Source organism: Bombus pascuorum, chromosome 9, assembly GCF_905332965.1.
Source record: "Bombus pascuorum chromosome 9, iyBomPasc1.1, whole genome shotgun sequence".
NCBI classification, from domain to species: Eukaryota; Metazoa; Arthropoda; class Insecta; order Hymenoptera; family Apidae; genus Bombus; species Bombus pascuorum.
Genome location: NC_083496.1, coordinates 14801935 through 14816420, shown reverse-complemented (window position 1 = coordinate 14816420; position 14486 = coordinate 14801935). Strand labels below are relative to the sequence as shown.

General features: G+C 38.5%; 1 protein-coding gene across 1 annotated transcript in view; it reads right to left on the bottom strand.

Annotated features, from left to right (window-relative positions):
- Positions 1-14486, bottom strand: part of LOC132910331 (uncharacterized) — a 456316-nt gene that overhangs the window by 340392 nt on the left and 101438 nt on the right. Inside the window, exon 2 of the mRNA XM_060965963.1 lies at positions 9526-9638. The gene's annotated coding sequence lies outside the window, so the exon portion shown is untranslated. The remainder of the gene's footprint in view (positions 1-9525; positions 9639-14486) is intronic.

Sequence of the window (14486 nt, the reverse complement as noted above, 5' to 3'; positions counted from 1 at the left end):
TGTTAGAACGAACAAGGACTATAGCGATCAGTACTTACGAATGACACCTGAATGCTATAATGAAGAAAGATGCTGCAACGAACATAGAAAAAGTATTATCCACTGATTTGATATTATCCATTTTTCTATTCCACTTTCATTACCCTAACAAAGAATAAACAGTGGTAATAAATCTGTTAATATTTTTTCAAGGATATTTAATAATGTAAAAGATTTTCTTTGTGACTAGAATTATTAGCTTTTCAGGCAGCACTTTCGTTATAATGCGCAAAGTAGATTATTAGTTAAATTGATAATATCAAATCAGTGGATAATACTTTTTCTATGTTCGTTGCAGCATCTTTCTTCATTATAGCATTCAGGTGTCATTCGTAAGTACTGATCGCTATAGTCCTTGCTCGTTCTAACATATCCTACTGTAGTTTAAAATGACGAAATCAATTAGTTTCAATTATTCCCTTACTGATTATTTCTAATTGCGTGTAAAGCTTCAAATGAGACACCCTCTATACGTGAACCCTTACCCCGGAAAGTGGAACGCGTGTATTCAGTGGTCCTGTTAATCCAGCCACGTCAAACAGCTGCGTGCTTTCCAAGTAAACTATACCAGGTTGCATCGCGAACCACATTCGCGTTTGCGTTCATGTTCACGTTCACGCGTGTGCTGCATCAATCTATCGCGTAGGCCACGTGTGGCTAGGTTATCGCGAGGCTAACCCGTGCCCGTTATAAATGCAATCGGATTTTAAAGCTCTGCGGGAGCACCGGTCATCCGGTCTGCCGATTGTTACGACGTGGAAACACTGTCGCGATACTATCCCCTCCTCCTCTGCTATTCTCCAACAATAACCAGCCACGGATTAAAGTGGTCGTGGATTTTGAACGCGAATCGCTGAAATTATCGATCCAACTAACGTTTCTGGAAGCTGTTTCAAAGCTATTCTGTAGTATCGCGGTAACTGTAGGGTAGAACTTTGCTTCGTTATGTAGTCATTGTTATTTTTACTATCTTGAAATTGAGTTCGTGCAACGAATCTTTGTTATTGTATATCACCTACACACAGGCTTGTCCATAAGGATTAAGATGATAGTTCTGTCTAATAAAATTCACTCCGTTTCCACAGATACTCACTGTGCATTGTGATCATTAATAAAATTATTGATTCCACCAATCTCGGTATTTGTATTATTACATTTTCCATTGTTTGTTCTTCTTTCGTTTTATCCCTTTCATCAATAATTCCAAGTCTTAGTATGTAAAATGTATCATTTTATTTATTACAAGCTTCCTCAATTGGAATTAAAACAAGCTTTTTGCACTATTAAATAAATAATAATTGTTACAAATAATCTTTATTATCAGCATAAATACAAAGCGTAAGGAGGAAGCTTAGAATATTCGCAAAAATGTCTAAGTTTCAAGTGATCATAAAAGATATAACTTAGAAAAAAACGAAGCTGGCACCCCGCTGGGGGTAGCCGCCCACATGCTATATTATTTTTTATTTATATTTTTTTTCTTCACCAACAAGATATAACACTTTACCAAATGTCCGCAAGGACAAATTGTAAAATAACCAAAATAAAATAAAAAAAAAAAAAAGTTTCAAGTGAACTCTCGAGCACACACCGAGTGGGAAGAACGGGGCACACTTGGGGGTGCGTGAATGCCTCGGAATGGAACTCCTGGGCACGTTATACATATTATCGATCCTTACGAGGTCTGAACTGTCTCTAAGACACCAAAGAGGCTAATTATGAAGGTTACAAACTAATCGTCTACATCGTTGAGGTTATCTGATAGAGGAACGTGTGGATGAATGTGTAATGGAAATATATGTCGGATCATCTTTGGAAAACGGAGCGTGTGATGAGTTTTGCTGCGAGTTGTCCATAGTTGTCTTATACCAGATGATGTTTGTTTATGGAAATGTATTACAAAAGTTAACAAGTGATATCGATAATCGAGTGATCGAGATGTCTATGACGATGAATTTAGGTTCGATAACGAATACACGGTCAACGCGATGACGATTGCGATTAGGAAATCGATGTACGTTCACTGGGCTAGTCGAACTTATCGGATTGCACCTCAGTCCACGTACTACCTTTATATACTCCTCTCCTTATTCTTCAGGTTAATCCCTGTTTTTAAGGAAAGTTATTTAATTATTTTATACATCTGTTAGGTACCACTTCTCTCCCGTGACCGTGGCTACGTTCAGTGACCCATTATGTCACTTCGAGCCCAAGCCCACTGTCATAATTCTCGGATAATCATAATTGACTTAACTCATAAACAGCTATTTCTCAGTTTTATTCTTTAAGTAATAACTGTTTAAGTATTGTTTAAGTAATAAAAGGTCTGGACCAATGTATTGGGGACATTACCAAACGTTCCGAAAGAAAGGCTGCGGTGTCCTTTCATCTCTGACAAATATATATTTAGGTAAGAATAAATATAAGTATAAGTACAGTGTATGCTAATCCAGATTCTCATGCTGACAGCGTTACATTATAACAGAGTTCCGAAACCATGAGCTTATGGGTATAATTACGAAAACTGGCCTGTCTATACCCCGCTGCATCATCTGCAAGACGTGTTCCTAAAAAGACTATAAATTGATTTAGTGCTAAATAATATTTAATGGCTTCGAGGACTAAGGAAACTTAACATTAGAGCAGATATAGAGTTTTTCTAGAAGTGAGAATTACTTCAACATACATAATGATTCTTAATCTGTTATTATCTCTTGCAAATAAGTTGTACAATCTTTTAGCATCTGTTTTAGATCGTTCTCTCATATATAACGTCTTCATTAACGAATCCTGCTTTTTCGTCCAGTCGCGGGGAGACGCGATCGCGTTGAAACGCGTCAATGGGAGTCGTAAATTCCCGTTACGATTATAACAATCGACACCACGAACAGGTTGATCCCCTTATTTCTTGTGGGATAAAAGGGGTGTTTGTTGTGTAATAAAACTGTAATCGACAGTTTTATAAGATTTATATTTTCAACAATGTATTACACTTATTATTGCGCCGTGCCGGAAGATATATTTAATAATTGTATACTTGCTAGTTGCTTCGTATAAGCAAAAAGTAGATTAAGTTAATGTCGCGTAGACCGTAGTGAGGCCTAAGTTTGCAGCAAAAGTAGATGACTACGTCGAGATTGAAAGAACGATAGATTTGACTGATCTAAATGTGTAGCAATAGTAGAAGACTGCGCTGAGATGGAAAAAACAGTAGATGACTGCTCCAAGGATAAGACCGTTGACTCGACTACACGAAGATTGGAAGAACAGTAGTAGACCCGTCTCGTACTGTTAAGGAGGAAAGCTCGATGTGGGTGTGCCTTTTTGAACTAAGTACGCGGATTCGTTGTTCACACTTTTCGGTAGAAAAATGAGGGTAACGATCCGCGATGCCCATTGGTTATAGCCAACGTTAATAAATAAAAATATGAGGAGAAAGTCTCCTGCAGATGTGGCTCATGGGTATCCTTGTTCATGGGAAAAACCTGCTATTTCGCCAGACGAACATCCGCTTTCTCCGTAATTTGTAAGAGCGTGCAATGAACATAAGGACTGTTTTAAGGACCATTCATAAACCGAAAATACTTATATGAATAGAGATTAAGCTAGAATGATTCGGTTTATGGTGGTTTCTTAGGTTTATTGCGGGTCAGTGTAACGATGTGTAGGCCTTGGCAGCCAGACTATGAGGGACATCGCATGGACCATTTCACGCGACGTAACAAATCTTTTCTCTAATAATTTACATTGATTACAACCTCTCCTACCTATGATTTACTCTAAATCATTCTATGTATTGGGTTGGCAACAAAGTGATTGCGGATTTTGTCATTAGGTGGTATTGACCCAACCCAATAGGTATCTTTCGTAATATTTTAATTGAGGTGTCTACTTCTTCAAGTATTTCTAAAAATTAGAAAAGAGTACAAGCAATATCATAATATCAAGAATATCTAGTAATTTATTTCTAACATTAGTTGTCATTCTGAAATCACTAGCGTACATGGCCTAAATGTTTGCACAGTAGATATTGCTCATCCCAGACAGACGAAAATTTTCGAATCTGCTACATGACTCGACTTATCGATGACGTACTAGAATTAATTTCGTGAACTCTCATACGCATTCAAACTTGGTTTCCAGTTAGAATCGAACTGCTGTCGATGAGATCGGAATTGACCTACATAGATGGAAAATTATGTGGTCTCTCGAGCGACGCCGAGGGCAAATCGCCTCGCAGTACGTACTCGTCTAACGTCTGTGATCGTCGTGCGTCAGTGTTTGATCTTGGTTAGCCTTGATAATGTCCTCGTAAGTTCTCCGAGCCGCAGTCATATTTCCTCAGCGGTGTGAAACGTACCCCTTCGGTAGTTTCTGGTAGAAAGTTGGCACGTCGTAAATCAACAGACTTAGAAAGCAAATCCAAATAAAAATTTCGAAATAATTCGACAAGCAATTCGTTTAATCGTAAATCAGAAAGCTAGCGTCCAATAAAAAGAAAGAAAAAGATATTTCCGTAATTACAATTCAAAACTTAATTATGTATATTCTATTTGTACATCATATTTAATACTTCGTGAAATAGAAAATGTTATTTCTATCTGTAAGTATGAATCGTGATAGACGATAACAGAATAAGAGAAGCGACTAACAATTTAATACGAAATGAAATTCCTCGTTTCCTTTCGTTTCAAAGTTGCAGCTCTCAATTGGGCAAAGTTAAACCTTCGTCAGTCCATCAATCTCCACTCTAAAAAGCCAAGAATCCTGTGTTGCTCTTTACAAACAGCTCAGTTTTTCAACTAGTGTGTGTATACTTTTGATTCAAGAGCAAAAATTGCCCCGACGAGCAAGAAATAAATTGTACTGGTTAATAAACGATCCGCCATGGTTTGTCCGGACTAAATATCTCATGAGCAATAAACTACGACCATTGTCATAAATTCGAATGTGTTTCCCAAAGTAGTTAATACTGCGGAACGTTCGTGTTGTTACCGTAATCTTCTATCGAAATTACACTTCGATATTTACCCGAAAGCAATGCAAATGCATTACGTGCGTGCACACAAATAAATTGTAAGAGAAATAAGTTAACGGTCCTGGTGTACGCGCGTTATAACTACAATGTAACTGCAATGCGGTTTCGCCATCGGCAGGCAAGGTGCATAATTAGAGAAAATGTATATGTGTAATCAATGAAATTGCCAGATAATATAATTGACGTTACTTGACATACGCTGTATGCTTAACAATAGTACAACTCCTGCGTCGCTGTTCACCGACTACTGTACAGTATATCACTTTTAACATGTGCGTTTGAGAGACCGTATCGCGATTTGAATAAGCTAAATCGACAGTGAAACAAAAGATTGCGATTGCGACATGAAAATTTTGTGTAATAGCTGTTAACAGAAGCGATGGTTGTTCGGTAATCTAAGTATAAAGTGCTATACACGTGTCGATCAACTGTGTATATTCGCTTAGAATTCACTTTTCAGTATCTATATTAATAAATTATAATGCAATAATGTTTTTAATCAATCGAATGCTTAATAATCGATGCATAATAAATGAGTAAAATTAAAGTAGAATAGTTATACAGTGCCTAGAAAAAGTATTTGCACGTTGTATTTAGTATAGCACTTATATTGATACTAATTAATTAAGAGTAAATGTATTAAACTGTGTGAATATTATTCCTTTCTTTAAAGGATTATATCTTTGAATTCATATCAAGTTATTCCCTTTGTTGAAGTGGTCACCACTTCTAAGAAAACTCTACATCTGGTCTTTTTAGTTTTCTCAAGCACTGAAGCCATCGACAGCGTATAGACAATAGACTGGGACGAAGGCAGACCATAAACAGTAGACAGGCGACGATGTCTTTGTCAGGTAAAATCACAAGTCACAACTCAGATTATAAAAATATAAGAAGATTGAGCCGAAGCACAACTATTAACTATCTTTTTTTATCGCACTTTATTATGCACTTAATAATTACAATTTAGTATATACCGAGTTGGTACGTATAAATTACGCTTTATATAGATCTAAGGGTAGAAACGCGGTAAAAAGATGTTGACTGTTCGAAAGTTAGAGAATCGGTAAAGTTTAGTGACGAAGTTGTGGCGGAGGAAAGCTAGTGATGGGTGGGTGTAAGGACACGAAAAGAGCTGATTTGTTAAGGATAAGTTTTCATTAGGAGAGTGAGAGAAATAGACTTCGATGTCAATTGGCTGATTTTCTAGGTTGGTGAGTGAGGAAAGGTGCTAACCGCCCTTGAGAGAAAGTTGCTAACGGAAGATACCGAACGTGAGAAAAACTGACTTTCCTGTATCTTTCCGTAGTAGGCAAAAATATAAAGAACGCTTTGTTTTTGGCCTGAAGGATCTTAACTATGAAAATGGTTTTATGCTGGGTCCTTAAGAATATTGAGAGTACGCGGCAAGGATGTGTAGAGACATCCGGTTGTACTCTTGCTCTCGGCGTGCGGCCTGGTACCTAATGTGCTTGACGTTACAATCCCGTGACCGCGGTTACGTTTGGCGACTAGTTGTCGCCTCGAGCCCAAGCTCATTATCGCAAATGTCGGACAATTATAATCGGGTTAACTTATAGAGGTTAAAGTATTAGTGTCCTTTCATCCCCGACATATATTTATTATATAGTTAGAGTTAGAGTTACTATAGTAGAGTTATGAGCCATACTTTCTATACATTTGTGGCGGCACTCGACTACAAATAATACCACCTCAAATTGGTGATCCCGTGAGAGAAACTGACTTTTCCGTATCTTCCCGTAGTAGGCAAAAATATAAAGAACGCTTTGTTTTGACCTTTGACATCTGGTTGTCATCTTGCTCTCGACGTTCGGCCTGGTCCCTGATGTGCTTGACGTTACAGCTTCGGGGCTTTCAGTCATAGAATAACACTGCTAGCGTGCGGATCTGGACCAGCTCAAATTATATTCCTACTTGCATTTACGTTTCTGTATTAAATTATATTTTCTACCTTACAATTTATCCGTGCGTTTCTTTGTTCACACATCTAATAACCTCAATAGGTTATGGGCCCAGGGCTGTAAATTGTAAGGTAGCAACGCGAAGTGAATAAATTTTTAAAGTGCTGCGCTTAGTAAAGTAAGTGGTAGTGCTAAAATGGAATCAGCAAGTGCAAAGATCGAGATGTTACGTGGCGAAGAAAACTGGCTCCAGTGGCGTTTTGTTATGCGTACACTTTTGGAGGAAGATGGCGACCTGATCAACGTGTGTGAAGGGAATCTGTGTCATCCAGGTAACAGCGCGGAAGAAGAAATCGCCCGTGAAAGATTTTTGAAGGCAGATCGGTTAGCGAGAAAATTAATTGTGACTTCAGTAGGAAGGAAACCGTTGGATCTTCTTTTATGCTGCACAACAGCACATGAAATGTGGAAAAAGTTGAATGCAGTATATAACATGAAGTCGGATGAGAATCTAAATATGGTCCAGAAGCAATTCTTCAATTTTAAGTGGGAAGAATCTGAAAATGTCTCTCACAACTTGTCAAAGTTGGAACTGATAGTGGCGAAGATGAAAGCCCTTGGGAGTGAAATTACCGAGAAAATGCTGATAACACACATTTTATCGGTGTTACCAAACAAATTTGACCATTTTCACAGTGCGTGGGATTCGGTGGAAGAAGGAAAGAAGACCTTAGACAGGCTTAGTACCAGGCTGATGGCAGAAGAAATCAGATGGAGGAAAGACGACCAGGAAACATCGGTGGCGCTGGTAATAAAAGGTAACAATTATAAAAAGGAAGAGCAGAAGCAGTCAAATAAACGTGAATACGAGAAACAAGGACCAAGCTGTTTCAACTGTGGAAAAGTTGGCCATCTAAAAAGGGACTGTTTTAAATGCTTTATATGCAAAAGGAAAGGCCACATCAGTAAAAATTGCTTTAAAAATAATAAAGGAAACAACAGTAGAGACAACCAGGAACCCAGAAATCAAAATCGAGGCCACAGCGAAATTGGTCTATTAGAAAGCACCTCAACGATACATGCGGCAAACCATGATGTTTGGATAATCGACTCAGGAGCTACGGATCACGTGACAGGACAACAAGAATGGTTCAGCGTCCTCGAAAAACTCGACAACACGGTGAAGATAGAGATCGGCAATGGTACGTTCGTGGATGCATGCAGCATTGACGAAATCAAGGTTCAGATATTTAGCAAGAGTTAGAAAAATATTAAGAGATAATTGTTTGTAGGGATGTAGAGTTTTAGGGAGGGTGTTGAAATGGTCACCACTTCTAAGAAAACTTTACATCTGGTCTTTTTAGTTTTCTCTAGCACTGAAGCCATCGACAGCGTATAGACAATAGCCTGGGACGATGGCAGACCATAAACAGTAGACAGGCGACGATGGCTTCAGGGCTTTCAGTCATAGGGCAACACTGTTAGCGTGCGGAACTGGACCAGCTCAAATTATATTCCTACTTGTATTTACACTTCTGTATTAAAATATATTTTCTACCTTACAATTTATCTACGCGTTCTTTTGTTCAACACCCTTGTTCAACTATTTCATACTTTTTTTAGTCACCAAATAGCATAAAAGTGGAAAAAATCTTTTTCTCGCATGATTCTCGTATTTAAACTATACATTCGAATAAATTATATGCTAGTGCATTTAAAATATTCGAAGCATATTAGCATTATAATATATCGAGCAATTTCTGATACTAATGTGTACTCAAAAGGTTTAGCATATCGAGCCAGTCGATACAAGAAGCTTATAAAAAGATTTACGATACTTTGAACTCCCGTTGAAGCAAGAGAAGCCGCGTTTGTTGAAATCAATCACGAGAGAAGGGCACACTCGTCTCTCGTTACACTCATCCCTCAACTGCAGCAGTATAAAATAGCGGTAGCGGTGCTCGTCGCAATTTAACAGGGTTGAAATATCGCGGATAGCATCGCTTTATAAGAGCGAGATATTAAGAGCATAGCCAACAATTTTACGGTCCATTGTGCCAAAAGACAGTTGGAGAAAATACAGCGACGTGTATCGACTCTATATATTTCTCGTTGAGAAATCATCCAAGATACAATACATTACTTTATCAAGCACTCATAGCGTGATCATACCGTGGGTCGTCGTATCGTTCGACGTGAAAATAGGCCGAGCTCATTACCGTCCACGACAAATTGCTATCATTTAATACTACTAAAATATCACTACCGGAGCTGGGAGCTCTCGTGCAACGATTCCCTCTCCCCTTTCTTTCTCCGTCTCTTTACTTCCACTTCACCCATGCCTCGTATATAGACACAGAACAAGCCATGGAATCGCGCCAAAAAGTTTCGAGTAACTCGAGTGCTTCGCTTGATTCGAAGAACACGAGGAGAAAACATCGCATACCGCTAACTTTCCCGCTGCTAACCGACTCGCAATGCGCTGCCCGTTGAAAAATAATCCAGAGAATGGGAACTTTGACTCACCCCGATTCTTCTGTGACTCCTACTTGGCCGACCTTCAGATAGCTCGGCGATGAATGGAGCATCGGGAGGGAGTCGAATCAATGTCGCAATACTACGTTCCGCATCGTTTCAGTCTGAAATCGAAAAACGATGATGTTTGTATACCTAGTACTGTTCGTAATTACTCGACTTCAATGGCTGATGGATTACTTGAGCTTAAATTTCAGACACGTACAATTTCTAACTAATAATTTTTTAATACTTCTTTTTACATTTGATAGATAAATCTGTAATTCGACACAAGTTTTTAATCGAATCTCATGAAGTGTAACTTTCGTATTGGAGTTAGTTTAGATTCGTAAGCACATTGCTAGTTGTTGCGATACTGTTATGGAATTAGCACAATTTACCGAAATAGATTCTTATAACACTGACATATTATTCCTATGCTACTGTGATTCAAAAACAATAATCAAAAATCAAATTGCGAACATGAGGAGCGAGTATAATAATCAAAGTAACATTAAAACGAATCCGTTAATAATTGTGAATATCGCTATAGATATTAATATCTTCATTTCAAAAGTTTCTCCCAAACATCGAAAACATCGCATTCAAGTACGTATGAAAGTCTGACAACTTTGTTCATATTCGAGAAGCTACACAGTTGGATTTTGGAATTAGAATTCCTGGTCGGACATCACGTACGGACTGCGTTTCCCGTTGATACAGCAATGCAAGGCAAGTTACAATTTCTGATCGGCTTATACGTCCACACCTGCACCCAGCACGACACCGATAGCGTCACGAGAATGCCATGCAATTGTCTCTCACCCTGTGGGTATAATCATCCCCCGTGGCGCGGTGAAATTTCAGATCCCCACGAGTCAATGATACACCTGCTGTCACGAATCGACCCATCGTCCTTGTCCTCGTTCTATTTCGTTTCGTCTTGGTTGCCACGCTATGAAACGGCGTATAACTCGCGTTACAAACTCAGAAATTCATTTTAACAGGTGCAATATATCGATACCTTGGGTACACTTCATTTCCGACAATGCTCGTTTTATCGTCTTGAGGTCTAGCGAACTTAACAGCTAACTTCGATCTGTCGCTATCACTGGAAACTGAGAATTTAAAAACCGATTGGTTTTAAATCCAACCGGTCGATTGGCTCGAGTATTACCTGCGATTCAACGATGACGCTGTCCCGAGATAAAACTGTAGATTATATTAGGTCGTTCGAAAAATTTCTTTCGTTTTATAAGGAAGTAGTGGATGCACATTTTCCGTTTTATATTATTTTATCGAATTATGTATGATCCATTATGTTTTATCGTATGAAAAATGCACACGTTTGACAGATTAGGTTTCATGTTTGTATAAAGGTGCGTTGTTGTAAAAGATGTGTCTGTAAAAGAAAGACACTTTTCGGACAACCTAATAGATACTCTGCTTCGAGTTTTTCTCGGACCTTCAGATATGATCGTGTTCTATATATGGCGGCACTCGACAACAATGTATATCACTGAAACGAAGTGCCTAATGAACTATCAATATCCCAACAGTGCTTCTGTCACGTAAAATAATAAAAAAAAGGAAATCGAAGATGAAAAATGATAACAAAAAAAAAAAAAAAGAGAATTTATTTCTTAACGCTTTCTTTACACCGATTAAAATTATTTATTTAAAAAAAATTATTTAGGTTAAAATGGAAATAAAAAAAGCAGTCGCAGCGCGCGTGATAAATCGCGCTTGGTAATAGAAGTCGTCTGATTGCGTAATAGTCTTCATGCGTAATGTTCTTCTTGGAGTTTATCAAAAATTTACTGTTCAAAACGATTGGTAGACAATGCTACTTTACAAACATCGCTTCTTATATTATTTATAACAGAAGGAAAAATTAAAAATTATTTATTTTAAAAAAAATTATTTAGATTAAAATGGAAATAAAACAAAACAGTCGCAATGCGCGGATTACTCCGCGCTTGGATGCAAATGGGCTAAGGAACCGTCGTCTTGCTAAAACTACAACTAACGGCGAACGTGTCACGTAAAATAATTAAAAAAAAGAAAAAGGAAATCGAAGACGAAAAACAATAATAAAAAAGAGAATTTATTTCTCAAAGCTCTGTTTACATTCATTACAATTCACTTCCAAACTGCAGCCGCGACTTTTCAAGGCTGAAGCTCTTACAACTTGACTTTTGGTGGTGTCCGATTCTTTTTCTTTGTCACCCCTCAATATCCCCACTATTCACGTGTTTGTTAGGCGCCTGCACCGTTGCCACGCACGCCTTCTTCTCGAATATTCGGCGGAAGGACTATTGGGATATTGATGGCTCATTAGGTACTTCGGCGATATACATTGTTGCCGAATGCCGCCACATCTTTATCTCTATCATCAGCCCATTGATTTTCAAGTGTCCCGGTCGTGACACTATGCTACGTACCAACGAAACCGTTAGGAAGAGAATTGTTCTTTGCGGCCTAGTGCCCCTATAGAATTTCTTGCAGAAAAATAAGGTTTCTTTGTCTAAGTACAATTTGCACTCTTTAGGGTAAATGTTTGGTACAAACAAATTGTCACTAAAGTAGTAATAGAAATACACACGTAATTTCTCAATGATTCAGAGGTGGAGTTTGGTGTAAGGTGCCCAAGAAATACTCGACGGTGTTCAACAATATCAATAACAATTTATTTCACAATCAACAATTAACAATCCTCGCTTTCAACTCGTTTCGTACAATCCTCGATTACCACTGAATTTATCGCTTCTCGACTATGCTTCTGCCACGTACAAAAAAAATCGAAGATGAAAATAAAAAAAAAGAGAATTTATTTCTTAACACTTGGTCTACACTAACTACAATTTACTTCTGAACTCCAGCCGCCACCTTCCAAGACTGAAGCTCTTACAACTTGACTTTCGGTGGGATCCGATTCTTTTTCTTTGTCACCCCTCAATATCTCCACTGTCCACGCGTTTGTCAAGCGTCCGCGATCTTTGCCACGCACGCCTTCTTTTCGGACATTCGGCGAAAGGACCGTTGGGATATTGATGGTTCATTAGGTACCTCGTTACGGCGACATACAGTGTCGCCGAGTGCCGCCACATCTTTATTTCCGTCATCAACCCATCGGTTCCGAAGCGCCGCCTGGTCTCTGATGTGGATTGAGATGTGGTTGATGTTACACTTCTACCGAAAGTTCGGGAAAACGGCGTGCGTGGCAACGGTCGGGGACGTCTAACAAACGCGTGGATAGTGGAGATATCGAGGGGTGAAGAAAAGAAAAGAATCGTATCCCATCAATAGTCGAGCGTGAACCAGGAAGCGATAAGGTCGAGTTCTAACCGCGCAGAGAGATGGACTAGCGAAACCGAGAGTGACGCGTTAAAAGAAAGACACTTGTCAATAAATATGTCGGGGTAATGTTGTAAGTCGGGGCGTGTGATGAATCTTTCTACGAGTTGACCATCATTGTTGCATACCAGATGATATTGATTGAAGCGAATGTATTACAAAGGTTAACAAGTGATATCGGTGAGTGAATAATTGAGATGTCGGTGACGATGAGTTTATTTTCGATAATGAATACACGGTCAACAGGATGAAGATTGCGATTAGGAACTCGATGTACGTGTTCACTGGGCTAGTCGAACTTATCGGATTGCACCTCAGTCCAAGTATTACCCTTATATACTCCTCTCCTTATTCCTCAGGTTAATCCCTGTTTTTAAGGAGAGTTATATAATTATTTTATACCTCTGTTAGGTACACGTCCCTCCCCTGCCCGTGGCTACGTTCAGTGACCCGTTATGTCACTTCGAGCCCAAGCCCACTGTCATAATTCTCGGATAATCATAATTGACTTAACTCATAAACAGCTATTTCTCAGTTTCATTGTTTAAGTACGACTATAATAAAAAGTCTGGACTAAAGTATTGGGGACCTTCCCAAACATTCCGAAAGAAAGGCCCCGGTGTCCTTTCATCTCCGACAAATATATTGTTGACCTAAACACCGAGTGATTATTTAACGCACTATACCCAATATCACCTCATATATATGTACATATCGTTTTCAACGTCTTTAGTTCGCTTTTCTCGATATTCTTTGGTTGTACCGATATTCTTGATGACAAACGTTGCAAATGTAGGTTAAATATGTTTTGCCTATCATATTGAAAGCGGTAATTAAATACCTCGCCTTTCAACGCTAGAATTACTGATGAGTAGATTAAATTTGTGCCAAAGGAAGGTGGAATAAGAAATAAGCTTTCAGTCATATATTTCGTAAAAAATCCTTCATTCAAATTATGAATTGGTATTGTGATCATTTTTTGTCTCTTATGCTTTTATCCATTTCCTTTTTTCGCTCCTGTATCCTTCTTATAATTCTGTATGTTTATACCTGGTTTAGTGTGTTGGACATATGAAAGAAGAGATTAATGATCATCAGTGTCAACGAAAACTTTATAGGTGAAACTCAGAAAATACAGAATACAGACAGAAAGATTATTCGTGTTTAAACTTAAATAATTGTGCAGAACGTGCACGAGACTGAGTTAAAAATTAAAAGTCGACAATTTTAAAACCAAGAGTTAAAAACAGTGTTTAAAGAGAATCTATGATAAAAGCTTCAACTTGTTACCTAACTATCACTACATTACTATTATCAAATACGATTTTCCTTATTTTATTCAAAATTTCACGAGTCAAGACCCATGTACAGCTCAAAGCTCCTACAATATCTACTAAAGATCCATATCGCGAATAGGACACACATCTTCAGCCTAATAAGCCACACGTCATATTAATCACACGGAAACACTTCGTCGACTAGCCCATAACTACTTGGAGAATCTGGCGAACCATATTATTCTACTGTTCGTCCAAACCACGGTATTTCGAAAGCCAGGGTTTCCGGGAGAGCCGACTGTCCATCGGGCCAGCTACGTTACTGCGAATCAACGTCAC